At 36.4% G+C, this 21,966-nt stretch overlaps 1 protein-coding gene across 4 annotated transcripts in view; it reads left to right on the top strand.

The window, feature by feature from the left end:
* Positions 1-21,966, top strand: part of LOC125230981 (Ig-like and fibronectin type-III domain-containing protein 1) — a 375,479-nt gene that overhangs the window by 220,590 nt on the left and 132,923 nt on the right. For all 4 annotated transcript variants that reach the window (XM_048136304.1, XM_048136305.1, XM_048136302.1 and 1 more), the window contains one exon: positions 2,030-2,075. The gene's annotated coding sequence lies outside the window, so the exon portion shown is untranslated. The remainder of the gene's footprint in view (positions 1-2,029; positions 2,076-21,966) is intronic.

The raw sequence follows: 21,966 nt of genomic DNA, 5'->3' as shown, positions 1-21,966 counted from the left end.
TATCGCCCTTATTAGGTTTACGCGCTGTATATAATATTGTCTTCGGTTACAGCGATAGTTACTCACGAGATAAAACTATGGAAACGGATTAAATCGCGTATAATCAATTTAATATTCTAGTGTTATTATGATTATCGAAAAAAAATGTCCATTAACAACAACTCAGTTATACTCGTAAGATAGTTCCGCTCTCGACTGTTTCCTCCTTCAAAACTTAATCATCGTAACGAAATTTGAGCATCTGAATAACGTTGAAATAACCTGTGTAGGACTGTTTAGTTTTTTTGTCTCATTGTCACCAATTTTGAATACCACGCCGTTTTTGGAAATTTTTGATCGGCTCTAGCATCTTTAAAAATAAGAATATCAAAAAAACCAAGACGGTCCGGCACAGACAAAAATAATGATAACATGTGTTGAAAAAATCATTGCTCTATCTTCAAAAACCAGGGAGGAAATAGGCGAGAGCGTTTGTATGGAGAATTGACCCCTCCTGTAGCGTCTTAAACTAAATCACTTAGGAAATGATAATAAAGCCAGTAGAAGTCTTGTAGGAGCCAATTATTCTAGCAACAAAATTAAAATCTAGTAACCTAGAAATCTATAACAAAAATACTCATATCAGATCTAAAACAATGCAAGTTCTCTGCTATTAATAGCGTACTTACAACCTCCTAAACCTAAGTCGAATTGGCCCACAAGAATCAAAAAGCTAAATTACGTACCAACATAAAATCCCTTCTTATTACCCACGAATTAGGGCCTCATTTCACTCAACACACAGTCACCTGTGAAACGCTTACACGGCCCTTTGTGCCTTACACGTTTTTTCTGGAAACTTCGCCGTCTTGAGAGCGGTAATGGATTTTTTCTTATATTTTTTGAGGTGAGATATTAAATAACTTTTGTGAGGCGTTATTTGACTTTACGACGTCAAGTGATGCTTAGAAGATGGATTTATAAATTGTTTTCTTAATATTATTATTTGTAAAGCCTGGCTGAATATAGAGGTATTATGAGCATTCTCAAGGGCGCTGTTAACACTTTCGCTACCAAGAACCCGACTGTCGGGTACACCGCTCGTAGAAGCGTAGCCGATTACATGGGTTTCCCCGTATGTAGTGAAAATGTCGTAGCGCCGCGTAGAGCCCGGTTTCGAAAGTGTTAATCTAATGTAAGTAGGTCATAGTTCAATACACTATGAAAAAAATAGTTCTTTTTAAATTCCGCAACATGAGGCGTAGTCTATAACGCCTGACCAGAAATATATGATTATAGTCAGGAGGGCGCTGTTATTCAGATGTATGGGATGACAGTTCAGTTTAGTATGAAGAAAATAGTTCTAATGAAACTCCGCAAGATGGCGCGTAGTCATATATTTCTGATGGTCGGGCTTTATTTCTGGTCTAATATTTTCGATGACCACGGAAATGTAAATGAGATACAAAACGAGTCATAATTCATAATATGTAAGTACCTACTGTTAATCCTAGACAAAAGACGTTCGTAGGTAAATTATTCTTACTGAAATTAAGCCGCCATAAAGCGCCTGTAGTTTTTAAACGAGCAATGTCGAGGCAACTCAGCTTTCAAACAAATAAAAACTAAATCTAAATCAGTTCATCCGTTCGGGAGCTACGATGCCACAGACAGACAGACACGTCAAACTTATAACATCTCGTCGTTTTTGCATCGTGGGTTAAAAACAGGAAGAGTTATGTTGGTTTTATAAGGAGCATTGATTAAAATGCAACCATCTAGTTGATATTATTCAGATTTACTTTTATGCTTCTGTTTTTTGTTCGACAGAAATTTCAGAGCGTGAAAAAAATTTAATTAATTTAATACCTAATTAAAGTTATAGTAGTAGTAGTAGTAAAACACTTTATTGTACCAGAAAATAATACAACACACAGGAAAAAGAGCTTATTATAAGTACAAAGGCGAACTTATCCCTTTAAGTTATCTTCTGTGTTTTAATTTAATAATGTTGGTTTCAGTTTATTAATATCAATTTCTTTATTTTCAGATCTCGCATGAAACCTGAAAGCTAATACCGGACCAGCCCATTCAAGGTAACAACTTGTGTTTTTTACACTATAAAAAAAAAACATTTACCCAAAATCTGCCACTCTGTTACTCAACGACTGTTTCCAGCAATAGTGAGGCAGATACCGGAATTTCCAATTTCGTATATATCGGCACGGCAGTGATCGTATCTCCTTCATAGAAATCAACAATAGCATAGGTTAGATAACCGAAATCCGGATGCATTGGTAGTTATTGTGTGTGGTAATACTGGTGACACATTTCCAATGTTCTAAATGTGACCGTTGAATATCGAGCTGTTTATTAAAATAAAACCGGCCAAGAGCGTGTCGGGCCACGCTCAGTGTAGGATTCCGTAGTTTTCCTTATTTTTCTCAAAAACTACTAGACCTATCAAGTTCAAAACAATTTTCTTAGAAAGTCTTTATAAAGTTCTACTTTTGTGATTTTTTTCATAATTTTTAAATATATGGTTCAAAAGTTAGAGGGGAGGGGGGGCGCACGCGAAACTATAAGGGTTCCTAGTTGACTACGGAACCCTAAAAATCACAGATTTTGTTTTCAGTGCTGCTCTAGCAATTAAGGGGTTGAGAGAAAACGAAATTGTGATATTGCAGTGACAAGTTTCTAGCTAACTGCTAACTACACTACAGCCCCCGTAGCCGAATGGCATTTCTGTGACGCGGAACGCCACCGAAGCGCCGCAGAAAAGTAGTCTGACTCTGTTGCGCTAATACGCAAGTAACGCAGGAGCGATAGAGATAGATAGCTACGAAATAAATGTATTATCGTGAGCGTTTGTGCATTCGGCTACGCACACTGAACCTATATCCCCGGGTCAACATCTATGATATCCACCAGAGATTTTTTTATATTCATACTAGCTTTTGCCCGCGGCTTCGCTCGCGTTAGAAAGAGACAAAAAGTAGCCTATGTCACTTTCGATCCCTTCAACTATCTCCACTTAAAACATCACGTCAATTCGTCGCTCCGTTTTGCCGTGAAAGACGGACAAACAAACAGACACATATTCTTTCCTATTTATAATATTAGTATGGATTACCATAGTTGGAATTTTCAATGAAGCATAATGCAATTTTTTTATTAACTATGTGTTTATATTTTTATGATATCGCAACATTTTAATAATAAAACAAAATAACAATATGACGCCACGATTTTATATCCACATACTTTAAAAACTACCAGTACAATTTGCGCGACCATAAAGAACCCAAAAGGACGAAACACCAGTTTTATTGTCGCTGCAAATATTTTATTTAACAAGCTACCGCGTAAACTTGAGGCGAGACTGGAGACTGATGCTCCCGGGAAGGCAGTTTGGTGTAAGTGTATTTTCAGGATGCCGGTGATATGTATAAAACAACTGACAAAATACAAAATCATTTATTCAGCAATAGGCCACGGGGGCACTTTTACATGTCAACATTACAGAGTATTCATTAAAGTTAAACAAATGAAATTAATAGAAATATTAACTAAAAATATTAATCATAAGCAAAGTAGCTATACACTGATATAGAATTAGAGATGTATAAAGTCTCTAAATGTCATATTATTACTAACTATAATCAATACATAAAGAAAGTGCAAACAGATACAAAGATAAAAGAAATCTATAATACTTCAATAGTTGTAAAAGACTGTTACAAAATACATTATATTTTCACCTTTATGATCATCTCATATGTAAATTTACCATCATATCACATCCACTTATTCAGTTATAAAATGAAGTACACGTTTGGTGGAGTCATTAAGACTGGCGGCAATCAAGTCTAGTATATTTTAATTTGTTGAAATTACCCGCCCTTAAATGTTTAGGATTTAGTGGGGAACTCGAACATTAGACTCTAGCCTAGCTAGGAGCTTCCAGAATCAGGAGATTCTATCGACCTAAGGGACTATCCACACACAGGCGACGCACGTCGTAGGACGCGGAACGGACGCGCCGCACCGCCCAAGTGTAATTTAGAAAACGTCTCCTGTCTCCTCAGTATATTTTGTATAGGAAGGACTTAAGACGCGCCGCGTCGCCTCCTGTTACAAATTACATTTTAAGAAGAAAAAAAATTCAACTACATTTTTACCTTTATATTTCTAAATGATCATCTCATATGTAAATTTACCATCATATCCCATCCACTTATTCAGTTATAAAATAACCAAGAACCTACGTGAGTCACTTACAAACCGCCAACGCCAGAACCGAACTCGGAAATAAATTTATTTCATCACAATGTATAAATAATTCAGAGCTTTTTCGGGATATATCGATGTGAAATATGGTGGCTAAGATCTGGCGAAAATAAATAGAATTCGACCCTCGTTTTTAGGGTACCGTCGGTTTTATAGACAACGTTAAGAGTTTACGATGAAGACAAGTTTCAAATAAACTAAGTTGTAGATAACATTTTAGATCCTTTGTTGATATTCTGAGCACTCATGAATTTTTAATAGAAGATTCTATTTTATATCAAAGAAACACTATATTGTAACATTTGGGTTTCACGTGTATTTTTTAAGTAGGTAATGAGAAAAAAATAGAAATAATTTAATGTATTATGGCATACCTACTTAAAACTACTCCTCATTGTGGGTACATGTATTTGGGAGCGATACTAAGCGAGTCTGGCTTTTTTTTTCTCACCCACAGATCAGCCGGCGTAGGTAGCCGAAATGGCAATCTTTGACTCTAGACGACGGTCGGAACACGTCAGACTAATATAATAGCCTACATCTACAGTCGCCTACAGATCAATAATTATGTAAACGTACAGTGTCCAATGCTCGAAATCTTCCCTCTCCCTAAAGATCGTATCAAATCCTGTAACAAAGGTGTTATGTCAGACGACGACCAAACGCTCTATTCACTGACAATCCTTCGTCGAGCAGCCGGCCTAGTCAAAGTGACAATCGTTGACGCAGTGACGCTACGCGGCGATCGAATCGCAGTCTGGCTCTGTCGCGCTTCAGAAGAGCGATAGAGAGAGCTAGCTATTAAAAGCTTATAAAGCGTATGTGATCGTGAACTGAAGTTGTCTAGGTTGTGGGTGAAATGTTATACGAAATGAGACAAAGGTAGGCCACGGGCACACAAGGGAGTACCTATAAAGAATAAGGATTCTCTCCTAACTACTAAGATTTCTTGTGCTGGCTGTCCTGGCTGACAGTGTTATACGGGCACTGTCATAATTTGGGACCCCAAATTAGCGTAAGTCGTTAACAAAAAGTAACTCGCTGTCAGTTTTGTGACGATAATAAAATTAAGCATGAAATTTCAATAAAAATATTGTTTTTGTGTCAATTACATAAACTTTCGATAATCTTCATTTAGAATCTGAAAAAAAGTGATTTTATGCTTAATTTTCGTCACAAAACTGACAGCGAGTTAATTATTGTTAACAACTTACGTTAATTTTGGGTCCCAAATTCTAAAAATACACATATGATAATTTGCAGAAACCTATCACACATTTTAAATCTAAAATATAAAACTCTCGTTTAAAACTTAAATAAATCCTAGTTAAAATTTTGCTGACAATAGTCAAACGATGCTTGCAGAACCCTGTCATATTATGACCTCTGTTCGCGGCTGTCATGTCTGTCCTTATCGCTCGGATTTACGAGCTCTGCGAGCCTATAGATGGATTTATTGCAGTTATTGTGCTATTTATATTGATATGACAGTCTTGCATTGGGTAATTTGGGTGTGATATGTCTAATGTTAAAATGGAATTATGGAGGTTAGAAGTAACAAGAACACTATGCATGAACATTTGAACAATCTCTAAAAGTCCGTCAAGCAACCAACTGTACCAAATATCTAAAACACTTGAAAAAATAAATTATGATTTAAACAATTTACTGTGTAATATAATGCTACCTAAAGTGAAGTCAGCTTAATAATCATTATAATATCGAACGGTACAATAATTATAATAAGGTGGCTGGATCAAGGGTCAGATGTAAAATGCGGTGATCTTGGACACAGCGTGGATAGTCCGAAGGTTCCTCTCTCTGCAGCTTTAACCACCGGCAGCTTGGGCCCTGCTCCGCTGCTAGCGGCACCCTAGGTTAGGTTTTTATAATGTGTTTAGTTATATATTTTGTATTGTTTTGTAAGTGGTTTTGTATTTTACTTTTACAATCATATTATAATATAGCCTAACTTAAGAAGAAAAATAAATAAAGAGAGAATCTCTGTGTTCCTCTTTACACCCAGTGTCCTGTGAAATAGATGAATGAAGGTCCAGTTTCAATGTAAGGTCCTTCTGACCTTCACTATTGATACTGACATTCTGAGCACAACCTGCACAACAGAATGTATAATTAAACTAATTTATACGCACAATTGCCCACTTATTTGTTTAGGGCCGTAGTAGTTCTTTGTTTTACAAGGGGGCAAAGTTGTTGTTTAACTGCACGTGCCCATATTAATACCAGTGCATGCGAAAGATTCCAAGTGGAATCTTGAGCGTTGCGAGGGTTTCAGGCACGAAGGTTAAACAAACTTTGCCACCGAGTGAAGCACAAAATTTTTCACCACACCAACACGAACAAAATACTGACTATAAAACATCAACTAAATCAAATCTATCGATCTATTGAATATTTATCATTCAAAATCATTACTTATAGGTAAAATCTACCAGCCAGCGACTTCAAGTTAAAATTTGTATGAAATTATTTTGCACTCTTGTGGATAAAATGCAATTTTGCTAACTGTCTTCGAATAGCAAAGAGAGCCGTTACCAGTTGGTGTGGTGAAAAATCTATTTAGTTCTGTTTTATTATTTAAATGTAAGTATAAAGCGACACAAGTTGCTCTTCCAATGCTACTTTTTTTTTTTTTTAATTTATTTATATCATAAAGAAAATTACAAAAATTTTAAGAACTATGCGCCACAGAAACTTGTAAGAAGTTTATGCGTGGTGCAAATGCATCACTCCGCTCAACTGCACAGACAATTAGTAGGTACCTACATATTATAGGTTACGCTGAGTAAGTAATTGGTATAATGCCCCAAGGGCACTTACATCCATGATTGCCAGTGTCCGCATTCTATTAGACAGCTTGGCTGTTTCTTTGCTGTTTACTAAATTTTTCGGACCCCCCCCCCCATAACAAATTTCACCGAAATCTTAACTAAGAACTATTTCCGAGATCGCAGGTCTATACACGTATTGTTCTTTTAAAGATATGTAGTAGATATTTGTTTTATAACTTAAGTATATTTTATTTCGCAAGTTATATCGCCCCAATTAAATTACCTCACCCAAAGGAATAGTCAAATTTAGAAACCTCAAAGTGACCTATTTATTATAAATAAACTGAGCCTACATCAAGGTTCGCCCTCAAAGAACGGCTCGGCTAATTAAAAAATTAAAACGGTTACACAACATACATTAACCATGACCCGGCAACCGAGCTTGTATGCCTGGATGGAGCATTCAAATCAATCTTTATATCATGAAAGAAAACTATGGAAATAGTTATTTGTTATACAAGGGGGCAAAGTTGTATTTTAACGCCGAGTGTGGAATTGCGAGTTTTTTAACACACGAGAAGTAAATACATTTGCACCCGAGTGTAACACAAAACTTTTCCCCTCACTATATCGAGGAAACTACAAAGCAAAAAATGCGTTTATCAGTGGTTCCAGTAGTTATACAGGTGGTAAATCATCTGTATTAAAGTATGTGAATCTATCACATACTTTTATCAATTTTAAAGCAGTTAATTTGACTTTATTCAAGGTCAAATTACTTTACCCACTAGTGGATAAAATGCGTTTTTACCCGCTGGTATTAAAGGACAAAACACGTGTTTCCGAGCTAGTGAGGGGAAAAGGATTATATCGCGCATAATGAATTTACAATTCATCCCGACGTTTCGGACACTTTACAGCAGCCTTTCTCAAAGTGTGCTCCGCGGACCCCTAGGGCTCCGCAAAGCCTCTCTGGGGGCTCCGTGTGAATTTTGGGTACCTGATATGTAACTTCAACTCTCTTCCATAAAACCAAATATTCACCAATTGTTAAAAAATAAAAAAACAGTTCCATGTATACCTCACATTAGAATCTAGTGATTAGATTTTACTATCATGATTGCTTATTAAAATAAAGATTTCAATAAAAAAAATTTAAGGGTTCCGTCAGATGTTTTACTTTCTAAAAGGGTTCCATGGGAAAATAAGTTTGAGAACCGCTGCTTTACAGCATTCTTGGTCAACGGGTGTCACCGTCGAAAAGTGTTCGAAACGTCGGGATGAATTGTATATTCATTATACGCGATATAATCCGTTTCCATAGTTTTATTTCATGAGTTAATATCCCGGTAACCGAAGACAATATTACAAACTTTATATATTTAGTGCCCGCGTTTACAGCACTGCGTGCGTAGACAAATCCAGTGTTTTCGAGATTTGTAGCTGAAAGGGCCTGTGAAATGTACGCCCTTTAAGTTGAGGAAATTAATTAGCCACTGAAACTTTATCCATACTAATATTATAAATGGGAAAGTGTCTGTTTGTTTGTCCGTCTTTCACGGCAAAACGGAGCGACAAATTGACGTGATTTTTTAAGTGGAGATAGTTGAAGGGGTGGAGAGTGACATAGGCTACTTTTTGTCTCTTTCTAACGCGAGCGAAGCCGTGGGCAAAAGCTAGTTGACATATATAATATTCAACCTTCTTGCGTCATACCAGCATTTGCTACGGCTCATGGGAGTCTGAGGTCTACTTTGACAACTAATTCCATGATTTGGCGTACGTAATACCTAAGCACTAGCTTTACGAAAGCGACTGTCAACTGAGTACCTTCCAAATAGGCCTTATTGGGATAAGTCCGGTTTTCTCGCGGGGTTTCGCTATAAAACCACTGAGAAATATCAAACGCCATTTCGCATATAAGTTCCGAACACCTCATAATTTTAGAACTAAACGAGACTTCATCGCGTAAAGACTTACATTTATATTTATATTTAAAAACTAAACGAACTAAACGAAACTTAATCGCGTAAAGACTTACATTTATATTTATATTTTAAAATATAAATTTAAGTGTTTACGCGATTAAGTCCCGTTTAGTTCTAAAATTATGATTGCAAGTCGTGTTAGTTTAAATCCGATAAACTCATTGGTATGAGAGCCGGGATTCGAACCCGCGACGCGATTGAACGTAAGTACTTACCTATCGTTAACTAACTGGGTGATATACACATTGAGTGTATACTTGTACCACAGTATAATAAAGAGTATTATCGTACTACTGCTTATACTACTTATAGTGTCACCTTATGTAAACTAAATCCGAATGCAAATTGTATCCAGTCCATTAGTTCACAAAGACATCGTAGGGCGCTAGTGAGCCATCTATTTATTGTATACGTTACGTTCCACTTACACGCGTCTTGGTCCGTATTGTCGTACTAATAAAGGTTAGATTTGTTAAATCTACGTTGCACCGTAAATACGTGATACGTTTGTAAAGAACACGTAATTGCTTATTCATGTTTCAATTAAGGGCTTAATTGCTGGTTGTTTAATGTACCTTAGTAAGGATAGACAGTTAGTTTGAAAAGGTTGTATGTGATGAAGGATTTGTATGGAGATAAGGCTTTGAGTAAATAAGTTCTGTAACTATGCTATTCTATTTTATTATCATAATTGAATTATTTAAGTGTCTAAGACAAATGTCTTGTGCAGGTATGTGATTATCAGCAATATCAATTCATGGACTACTAGTTTTTGCCCGTGGCTTCGCTCGCATTAAATTCGAAAATTGCGGAATGATCCATACAAACTTCCACCCCCCCCCCCCCCATTCTAGGGAAGTGGGGGGTTAGAAAGAGTCAAAAAGTAGCCTATGTCACTCTCCATCCCTTCAACTATGTTCACTTAAAAAATCACGTCAATACGTCGCGTCGCTCCGTTTTGCCGTGAAAGACGGACAAACAAACAGACACACACTTTCCCATTTATAATATTAGTATAGGTCAATGACAAATATCTCGTAACTACGATTTTATAATAAAAAGATATGTTGGTTATAGGCCCATAGACAAGTACCCAGTCGCTGTATCTGACCATCGCGCGACCGTCGCCCACGCAAGCCACGGCGTGAGTCTGATATGAGCAATCCTTTGAATCATCATCATTCGCCAAATATAGCATTAATTCAATATTATATAACCTATCGTTATTTATGTGAAAATAGTATGTATGTATGTAATTTTATATATTAATAATAATATATTTTAATTCATAAAATTTTAATGATATTTTATTTGGGGTCGGCGCAGCATGTCCTCCTCTTCCATACCTCTCTATCACCCGTGTTCTCATTATTCACTTACTTTCGTTTTTTTTTTATAAATAGGCTTACTCTTGGCCACAGATTATCCAAAGGCAAAGACGTGGCATACGATGGAGCTCCCTCTCCCAGAAGATGCCTGTTCACCCTATATTGGAAGGTTGAAGGCATATTATCTATCACACAGTCTATCTTTTTGATTCCTTTAAATAAAAATATAGCATTAATTCAATATTATATAACCTATCGTTATTTATGTGAAAATAGTATGTATGTATGTAATTTAATATATTATATGTCTAAGGTTTTGATTGATATTTCAAAATTGGTCTCTTAATGCACCTTTTCTGCTTTGCCCAAAGGTTGACTGGTAGAAAATGCCTCATGGCATTAAGTTCACCTTTTGTACATTAAGTTGTTCTTTTGTGCAATAAAGTTTTAATAAATAAATACCTCTAAATAGCACTTATTCAAACATTTAAGCAATAAATAAGCACAAAATGCTAAAAGTAAACAGGCCCCGTAGCCGAATGGCATTTCTCCGACGCCAAACGAAAGCGATACGCCGCTGGCTCTGTCGCGCCAATACGCAAGCGCGATAGAGATAGATATCTACTAGCGCTTCGTTTCGTGAGCGTTTCGTGAGCGATTGTGCCATTCGGCTAGCCACCCAGGCATGTGTTCAAAAAGACGCTCAAAATGAATACCAGCTCGTTTAACTGCTCTCAAACTTTCACGCTCTTTGCGAGTCAAAGGGCTTCCAGCGAAATTATATGCATGTTGAGTATGACGAACTTGTGTTGGCGTGGGGACGGCTGCCTTAGAAACTTTTTTCTCACCAAACCAACTGATAAAGGTATGTTTTTCGAAAACATACATACATAGATACATACATATAATCACGCCTGTATCCCATAAAGGGGTAGGCAGAGCACATCAACTACTAAAGTTTCAATGCCACTCTTGGCAAAAAGGGATTGATAAAAATCTAAATTGTGCCATTGCAGTGACAGGTTGCCAGCCTCTCGCCTACGCCACAATTTAACCCATATCCCACAGTCGACTTCTACGACACCCACGGGAAGAAAGGGGGTGGTGAAATTTTTAACCCGTCACCAACCTAACCTGACCTGAATATCGAATATCATAGGTCTGGACCCCGACTACAAAGAAAAATGTCCTCATTTTTTCCTTTACGTCACGATTTTAGTAGAACTTACTACGAGCGTGACGTATTGGAATTGAAACTCGAATTTTGTATGGAAAATTTGGGACACATTTTTTATCGTCGGGATCGAATTAGCTCGTGATTCTGAGGGAGGGAGTTTTTTCTTTAAACACCCATTATAAGACAGAAGAAGCGTGATAAGAGAGAAGTGTGGAGTGGATGTAGATGTGGTGACAAAGATTGAGATGGGTATGTTAAGGTGGTTTGGGCATGTAGAGAGGATGGATGAGAGGAGATTAACGAATAAAGTATATGAAAAAGGAGTGGAAGGGTCAGTTGGTAGTGGAAGACCTAGGCGAACTTTTCTTGATCAAATCGGGGAAATATTGCAAAAAGGCCAGGTCAGAAGTACTCGAAACCGACGAGCGTGTATGAGAAATGTTATGAAACTGTGTGAAGCGAAAGTGGTTTGTCAGGATCGTAGTAAATGGAAATCCGTGATCTCTGCCTACCCCTCTGGGAAACAGGCGTGATTGTATGTATGTATGTATGTATGTACACCCATTATAGACTCTCTTGATTTCACAAAAACAGATAGCAAAAAATACATTTTATCCTCAAGTCCAAAGTAATTTCATACAAATGTAAACTTGATTTCTTAAGCTGGCTGGTAAAAATTTTGTGTTTAACTCGGTGGCAAAGTTTGTTTAACCTTCGTGACCACTTTTTGAACTACGAGCGTAGAGAGTTAGCGATCGAGAAATTGGACTCTGTCGCTTGCTCGGGTATCAATATTAGCACGTGTAGTTAAACAACAACTTTGCTCCATTTTAATACAAATTAAAAAATCATATATAATGTTAACTACAAAAAAAAATAGATATCATAAGAAAACAATGAATCAATGGCACAACACTATTACTCGAGCATGCCCATCCCATCACTAGACGGCATGCGCCATCTTGGATTTACGCGGACGGATCGATAGCGTCGCTTGGATTGTGATGAACGAGTTATTTATTAAAATCTCTTAAGGACCTTGGAATCAATTCCTTTTCGTGAGTTTATAATAATTACCACATTGACATTAGTATTGTTGTTATGCACATTTTTTAAAGCATTTCACTTGTATGAGCAAGCTGCCTCAGCGGGCAGGTTTAATAATTATTCATGTATCAACATCGGGCAAAGCGCGGCAAAATTGCGGATATTATATTAAGTTGTGGAGCAGTAGGTGGCTTATTACTCTCAATATTTATAAAAGCTACACTTTGGTAGGCATATATTTCATATATATACATACATATCGATACCTCTGGGTTCAATTGGCGTAAAGGACATTTCGGCGAAAATGAGTTATATATACAGTTTTGTTCAGAACTTCAAGCGCTATCGATCTGTGTAGTTAAAATTTCGATATCTCTTAAAAAGTTGCCTTTACGACCAAGATTTTCTACTATGGACTTGCAAAAATAGCTTTTCTGAAGGGGCGTAAATATCAAGTCATTAATTATAAATTATTATTTATGTCGTAAAAATATAGTCGTAAGTCACCTTGATATATATTGTTGCCCTTTAAGCCCTTACTTTTTAAGGATCACTTTCTATAGTAGCGTGGTAAAGTTAGGCGTAAAGGACAAGTTTTTTTGTTCTTTGACCTTTACGACCAGCACTAAAAATATTTTATCCGCAACTGTAATCGATGTCATTGGGTTCAATTGTCGTAAAGGACATATAATGCAGGTTTCCAAGAGAAAGATAAATTTATTATTTTTTGTTTTTTTTTTACCTATATTTGTGACGTGTATAAGAAAAATATGCAGATTACGAGTATCTTTAACCTAGTGTAACAACCGTAGTGATAAACTAAACGATTTAGAAGATAGATGGTTGTAAAGGACACGTCAAAAGCTATTAACGTCCTTTACACCCATGATTTGATAGGGTCGTAAATGACGGTCTTAGATGATTTTTATACAAAGTCGGGACGTAATTGTAACCGAAATGGTACAAATGTTGTGCTAAGTTTACAATTAAAAACTGGAAAAATGTGTCAAAACGTACTTAATATGGCATAGAATAGACATTAGTTTAATGCAGTGTATTATTTATCTAAGCTATCTTAGAAACAAAAAAGAACAAGACTATTTTATATCCAGTTTTGTAATAAAGAAACAATAATTATGTGTACCATAGATCAAGTAAACGTATCTACGCAGCTGTGTGTCAAACGAAAGTCAAATCCACTTAGTTTTTCTTTACTCACAGCTTGCAGCTTTCGGTCGTAAAATTTTGTGTTGAAGTCAAGGAAAACATAAAAAATGCCTCGATGCGTGATATTTAATTGCAATAACACAATAGTTATTTGTTATACAAGGGGGCAAAGTTGTATTTTAACGCCGAGTGTGGAATTGAAAAACGAGCAAATGAAAGGATTCTATAGTTGAACCACGAGCGAAGCGAGTGGTTCGAGAATAGAATCCTGAACTTGCGAGTTTTTTAACACACGAGAAGTAAAATACATTTGCACCCGAGTGTAACACAAAACTTTTCCCCTCACTATAGCGAGGAAACTACAACGCAAAAAATGCGTTTATCACTGCTTCCAGTAGTTCCACAGGTGGTAAATCATAATTATTACTAGATTCACCTACTTTTATCAATTTTAAAGCAGTTAATTTGGCTTTATTCAAGGTCAAATTACTTTACCCACTAGTGGATAAAATGCATTTTTACCCGCTGGTATTAAAGGACAAAACACGTGTTTCCGAGCTATTGAGGGGAAAATATTATAAACACTCAAGGGCCTGAGACATATTTCCAATCACAGGCAAGTAAAAACTTCAGTACAACATCTGACACGCACGGCCCATATAAGTAGGTACAAAAATATCAAGTTGTTTCTTCCTAAGACTCAAATAATAAAAACGATTTTTTTTTCCATAGGTACCTTTCGCCTGCCTATTGAATAAATTCTATAATTTGTCCATGTACTTTTGTAGCTCACTGTACAAGAGTCTGTCTACAGAAATGACGGTATTACCTTAATCTGTCCTGTCAAAATTGACCGTAAGATATTGTTGTGTTGTTGTCTGTGTTCTTATCTAACTTCCTGTTGAATTTAAGGAAACTATAATTGAACGGTTTATATATTACACGGTTTACATATTATTATTATATTCTAACAAAGTATAACTAATAATGGTTTTAACAAATTCCCTTCGGACAAACGGAAATGATTCTCCACTTATCAACCCTCCCGTCCCAATTTAAATTAATCAAAAACATTTCGGAACCCCATTAAGCTTTAAACTTCCCTAAAATTAAAGACCCGTTAATAATATAGAGTTACAAACGATGGAACAGGCGTTACTTTACGGAAATCAAAATCTCGAAAATTAATTTGCTAATCCGTGAGTATATCTATAACGTGCTAATCAATTAGTGCTAACCCATATTTACTGCGTCTTTTTGCATGCATTTAATGTTCCCATCCTCCCATTGAAAAAAATAAATACAGAAATAAATTTAATAAACCACAAAAACTGCTCCAGTTGTCAAGGTTCGGGCCGTCAAAATCTCCAGCATTTCCCGTTTGGTAATTTTGGTGTTGGTATGTTATATTTATTTGTGTTTTTATTTTTGGCGGTATCAGACGAGCACCCGTCTAGAATATCGGTCCCTCGTAAAGACAGTGATTCAGGATTGCAGGCCAGGGGGGGGGGAGAAGCGCTGGTAGCCTAGCGGTAAGTACGTGCGACTTTCATTCCGGAGGTCGCGGGTTCGAACCCCGGCTCACACCAATGAGTTTTTCGGAACTTACGTGCAAAATGTCATTTGTAATTTGCCAGTCGCTTTTCGGTGAAGGAAAACATCGTGAGGAAACCGGGCTAATTCCAGTAAGGTCTAGTTTGCCCTTCGGGTTGGAAGGTCAAAGTTGGTTTTCGTAAAAACTAGTGCCTACGCCAAATCTTGGGATTAGCTGTCAAAGCGGACCCCAGGCTCCCACGAGCAGTGGCAAATGCCGGGATAACGCAAGGAGGATGATGATGAGGCCAGGGGAAACCCCATAAGTGGCCAGCTTGCATATTAAGGCTGTTGTGCCGCACCCACACTCTGTCACAATGTCTACAGGACGTGAATATATTCAAAAAAGATCTTTTTAATTTTCTTGTTAATAAGGCTTATTATTCCATAAAAGAATATCTAGATGATTGTGACATACAAAATATCAATTAGAAAGTAATGTATAATGACTATTTTTTGTATTTAATTGTAAATCTTTATTTAATTTTAATTGTGTCTATTTATTTGAATTGTAATTTTAATTCTGACTAATTGTAATTTATTAATTTTATATTATTCATTTGCTCTCGTGCCTCTCGTCCTTTTTGACATTTGTATGCCAACCGGCAAAACATAGTTTGTTCAGACCATTCATAGACCTAAGACCTAATTATGTACCTATGTTTTACAAATAAAGCATTCTGATTCTGATTCTGATTACTACACCTACACCTACACCTACATACTATGATACCTACACCTACATACAGCCTCTCTGTGTTTCTAGCTCCAAAGGTGGTTGACATACATCATTAGGTCCCCAGTAGATCGAGCAGTTTTTCCCCAATAACGTTATTGTTCCTGATATGTCTTGGTACAGTCAGTCAAAAAAGTGGTTTACCACTTTTCAACCTTTTGTGTTATAGAGTCGACTAGTGGTAAACTACTTACTTAGAGGCACTTGTATCGCTTTCATTGACATTATTAAGTTAGTGTATTTTAAAAATAAGTCACAATTTTTTTCTGTACTTTGTCAGTGTTAACCACTAACTAGTCTCCCCAACCCCTTCAATGACATCGATTGGAAAGTTTTTACGGCCTATAAGCGGCAACAACCGTGTCGTCAAAATTTAAGCGGCCGTTTTGAAAAGTCGATGGTCGGAATAAAACAAAGAAGTCGATTAATTTTAGTCGGCCGGTTTACCACACTACAGGGTGGGCAAGTAGGAAGGGAAAGTTTTGTGAGGTCCATGTATTAGGATTTTTTGTAACATATTTTTATTTCCTACTTATTGGTTTACTTTGTTATCTTAACAAATACTCTACTGTAAAAAGCATAAACTGAAGCAGATACCACGTTCGAAAGAAAGTACAGCTCACCAGTTGAACGTTACGGAGTTGAAGATTTTTTAAGCATAATGCCTCTTATAATGTTGTTATTAAGTAAGAGTTTCTTTTAGTAGGCAAAAAATTGTATTTAACGATCGGTCTGGCCTAGCGCGTAGTGACCGTGCCTGCTAAGCCGCGGTCCTGGGTTCGAATTCCAGTAAGCATTTATTTTGTGCATGTGATGAGCAGTTATTTGTTCTTGTATCTTGTATATTACATATATCGTTGTCTCAGTACCCACAACACAAGCCATTTTGAGTTTACCGAGTGACATTTTCAATATGTGTAACTAAAGTTAGTACACATACATCCTATACATACAATAACGCCTTTATCCCATAAAGGGGTAGGCAGAGCACATGAACTACTCAAGTTTCAGTGCCAGTCTTGGCAAAAAGGGGTTGAAAGAAAACAATCATATAATTATCTTTTCTTATTTAAAGTTATACACCGTGTTTTTGTTTTCGTTAAATTCGACACGTAGCTAGGTTCAATATGAGAAACCAGCCTTTATATCACTTTTAGTTAGCCTGTACATAATAAATCAATTTATTAGTGTGAGAGACCCTTAAGAATAACATTCAAGTTAGTGTCAAGTAATTGACGGCACATGCCAAAACAAATAACATTAGAAATTGGTAAAAGCGTGTCACACACGTGTTCAGTAATTATCTTTATTTTTTTAATAACTCGATAACCGTAAGAGTTAAGACGCTAGTTTCTTAGATAAATTAATTGTATTTGTTCTAAAGAATCTTCCCTTAAAGTTAACGGAATTCAATAAATACAGGTTGTATAACCGATTATAGTCCAACGATTTAATGTTTTCATTTAGTATGATTCGACCTTATCGATATTAACAAAGTACACAACAAAGATAGCAAACCAGTCAATTAATTTTAGCCGGGTGGTTTACCGCACTACAGGGTCACTGGTCGGCAAGGTAATGTTTTGGGAGGTCACAGTTGAATAAACCAATGCTATTTTGATCAGTGAACATCACGATGTTATTTTGACAAATAAATTTAGTGCAGGTTTGATTTTGACCGATTTAACACACTCAAGTTACACAGTAAAAAATGTACAAAAAGCGATTTTAATGCCAGAAGGCATTCTCTACCATCTAACCTTCATTCATTCATTCTCGTGGAATGCACCAAATGTTGTCAACTTTTTTTTCTCTGTAACTTATTGCCGCAAAAGTTACAGATTTGTATTTACCATCCTGTATAATGTACGTACTGCATTCTCAACTTTACAACCAAAACTAGTTTTAACAGCTTGAAAAATGTTTTTAATTTTATTTTCTCTAGAATTTAACAAACGCCCCCATTTTATTTCCCACCCCGTTTATTTCGCATTCTCTACAAGCAAGCAATCATGGCCGCCCGTAGCCCGTAGCAATTACACTCGTAACGCTACGCCGTAGCGCTGCTACGATTTGAATACTTGCATTTTTAATCGGAGTACACTCGGCAACCAAGCTGTGAATAGAAAGTGCCAAAATTATGTATACACGCTTTAAGACGATACGGTAGGGGTCAATTCTCCATACAAACGCTCTCGACTATTTCCTCCCTGGTTTTTGAAGATAGAGCAATGATTTTTTCAACACAGATTGTTATTATTTTTATCTGTGTCGGACCGTTTTGATTTTTTTGATATTCTGCTTTTTAAAGACTCTAGAGCCATTCAAAAATTTCCAAAAACGGCCTTTTTCATTGTGGCGCAAAAAAAGGTGTGATACTCAAGATTGGTAACAATTAACCAAAAACACTAAACGGTCCGACATAAATTATTTCATTGTTATTCAGATTCTCAAATTTCGTTCCGATTGATTAAGTTTTGAAGGAGGAAAGAGTCGAGAGCGGAACCTCGATTTTAAAGATTTTTTTTGAAATACCTTTTGACTGAGTTGTTCTTAATGGACAATTTTTTTCGATAAATCTAGTTAATAACACTTGTATATTTAACTAAAATTCCCAAGTTGAAAGGGGGGGCTCCTTTCCATTTTAGCATTTTCGCTCCCGTATCCTCTTAATGTACAGGCAATAAAGTTCTGTATACATGTTTTTGGCACTTTGGCTGTATTCGTAGCTTCGTCGCTGACTGTACTTTGCTACAAATGTATACGCTCTGAATAGAATCGCTTAGAACGAAACGTCGTAACTTAATATGAAGTGTTTGGCGCTTAAGACCTTTTTAGTAGGAACAGTTTTATTTGTTCGTGGTAAGAGCAGCTTGAGAAACGAGTTGCAGCTCAATTTACTTGAGTTTTTGAATGAAATAAACTCTTTAAAGAGATGTAAGCATTTAAATGATGTTAACAAATCCAAAACATTATTTTCCTAATAACATTTAAATGAGCATGAGCAAAGATGATTTATATAAGACTAGCTTTTGCCCGCGGCTTCGCTCGCGTTAGAAAGAGACAAAAAGTAGCCTATGGCACTCTCCATCCCTTCAACTATCTCCACTTAAAAAATCACGTCAATTCGTCGCTCCGCTTTGCCGTGAAAGACGGACAAACAAACAGACACACACACTTTCCCATTTATAATATTAGTATGGATTTTCAATCTTCATACTAAGAATCGTACCTTCATTTTTTAGCGCCACCTATTAGATACAATCATAAACTAGTACACTGATGATGCCTAGAAATTAACTTTTTTTTAATTGTGTCAAGGACGATTATAAAGGACCAGCAGAGTCCATACTAAACACCGTACCCCGTTGGCAGCCGTAAATCTATGTCACTAGATGTCACTAAGAGTGTCATTTGAATAAAAATGTCGTTTTTTTTTTTAAATACGCACGCGGTAGTTCAACGGCATTACAAGTGATACAGTGAAAAGTATATAGATGACGCTAGGGGCCCGTGTCATGTTTCAGTCCCTGTTTACAACGCAAGCCATCGTTCTTATTTTGAATTATGAGAATCATGCAAAAGAGTACCATACTGTCAAATTTTCTATCTCTTTCATTTTGAGCGTGACGTCAATGATTAGTAATATTACTTTCAATATATTTAAAATTTAGATTTTAATGAGGCCATTTCGAACGGTGTTTATGATAGATATCATGTTGACAATCAATCTCCTGACCGTCTCGCTCATACCAATCCTATCCTATATTTAAACGAGTGCGACCGAAACAGTTGAGTATTATTGAAGATTTTTGAATGTCTAAAATCTTATTGGTAGTTGTCGAAAACCCGCTTTTTCCATAAAGTGTTGGCGCGACGTCAAGTGGGTGATAGGCGTTATAACGAGCAAGTACGCGTTGGATGGTCGACTACTATGCGGTTTTTACGCGTTTTATACACAAGGGTATAAAGAAGTTTATAACCAGGTGATCCATGACACCATTGCACCAATCTGTCGCCAGCACCGCTACACTTCAACGGCCAAGTCACACAACATCCATATACTAATATTATAAATGGGAAAGTGTGTGTGTCTGTTTGTTTGTCCATCTTTCACGGCAATACGGAGCGACGTATTGACGTGATTTTTTAAGTGGAGATAGTTGAAGGGATGGAAAGTGACATAGGCTACTTTTTGTCTCTTTTTATATCCCCCCACTTCCTTAGAATGGAAGATGGAAGTTTGTGGAGAGATTTTCGAATTTGACGCGAGCGAAGCCGCGGGCAAAGGCTAGTTAACTATAATAATAAAGAAATCGCAGTAAGGAACTTTATGTAGATTTCATTACTTTTTAGAGATAAACAAGCAGCTCCATCGAGACGGCTATTTTTTACAGAATGTTTTATATACATAGGCATAGGTATATAACACTAACAAGGTATCTATTGTCTTAGTCCGTTTTCACATTATCCGATCCGATATCGGATGTCGGAAGGATTTAAATGGAAAAATCCAAGATAGCGCCTGTAATGTATGGGGTATCAGTCCTACATCCGATATCGGATCGGATAATGTGAAAACGCATTTAGTCTCATTAATTATTACTTATGTCAGAGTTTCACTAATTATTTCCTTTTATTCATTTATTATCTCAGTTTAGGTTTATACGAGTACCAAACGAGTAGTATACGAGTAGAAAATATATTACCAAAACAATACAAACTATCATTAATTTATTATAAAAACGTAATCCAAAGTGCCACACCTGGCGGCCTAACTATCCGCGTTGTGTCCAAGACGAAGCCTGACCGACGAAGCTAGCAAGTCTCTCTACATGTTAGCTGAAATACTGTCAAACCATTCACTGTGATTACTCAGATTATTATAAGCAAAATGATCTTCGAATGAACTTTCTGGACAATTGAGATGCATGGGCGCAGTCGAAACCAGCTCGCCCCTTCAGCCGTGTCCCGTTGAAAATCGGAAAGATTCTTTTCCTTAGCACATTTAATGTTTACAAATTGGATTCGCCTTCTGTCACCTAAACTGGTAATTTTATGTATGAGGTCATTGGTCATACAATTATTAATATATACAGTTATTAATTCTGTATCTCTACTCGCATTGCTGCTGCGATTCTAAAATATTTAATATCCATATATTATGAATATTCAATAAATCATACAATGACATTTGTGATGTGACATGGATGTCAGATGTCACATCTGTTGGCACAATGATTGCGTTTTGTTGAACGTATTTGAGCTCAACATATAGGTTTATTATCACTAAGTATATTATATTAATGAACAACGAAACGGATGTGACATTTTCCTAGTCCACCAACGTCATCTAGTCATTTTATTTGGCAATAATTAGACAACATGCGAACGAACTTAGCCAGCGAAGCGATCACAACTACGTCGAGGCCGACCAAAAAATATAATTTGTAAAAATTGTGTTTTGAGCCAATATTTTGATATTAAAATAAAGTTTTTTGATAGTTATTCATAGTATAATATAAAAACAAGTAAAAATATGTGTGAAAATATGTTTTTTTCCACTCCCGGGTTACGAAAAACCGCCATCTAGTTTTAAAGCAAAAACTAAGCTTTTTTCAGGGGTACGCTTTTTTGTATGGGCTATATCAGTCTAGTATTAAATGGTCCTTGATTGTGTATATTTATACAAAAAGTACCTTATACTCGTACCTACAATTCAAGCATAAGGAGGACTTTATATTTAATCCAAGGCACATTGGAACATTTTCAATGGAATTTACCTAGATATTTTTTTTAATAGAATTTACAATCTTTATACTAAGAACCGTACCTCCATTTTTTAGCGCCATCTATTAAATCATAACTA

Source organism: Leguminivora glycinivorella, chromosome 11, assembly GCF_023078275.1.
Source record: "Leguminivora glycinivorella isolate SPB_JAAS2020 chromosome 11, LegGlyc_1.1, whole genome shotgun sequence".
Classification (NCBI taxonomy): Eukaryota; Metazoa; Arthropoda; class Insecta; order Lepidoptera; family Tortricidae; genus Leguminivora; species Leguminivora glycinivorella.
The sequence above is the reverse complement of the archived record's forward strand: the minus strand, read 5'-3'. Positions and strand labels throughout refer to the sequence as shown.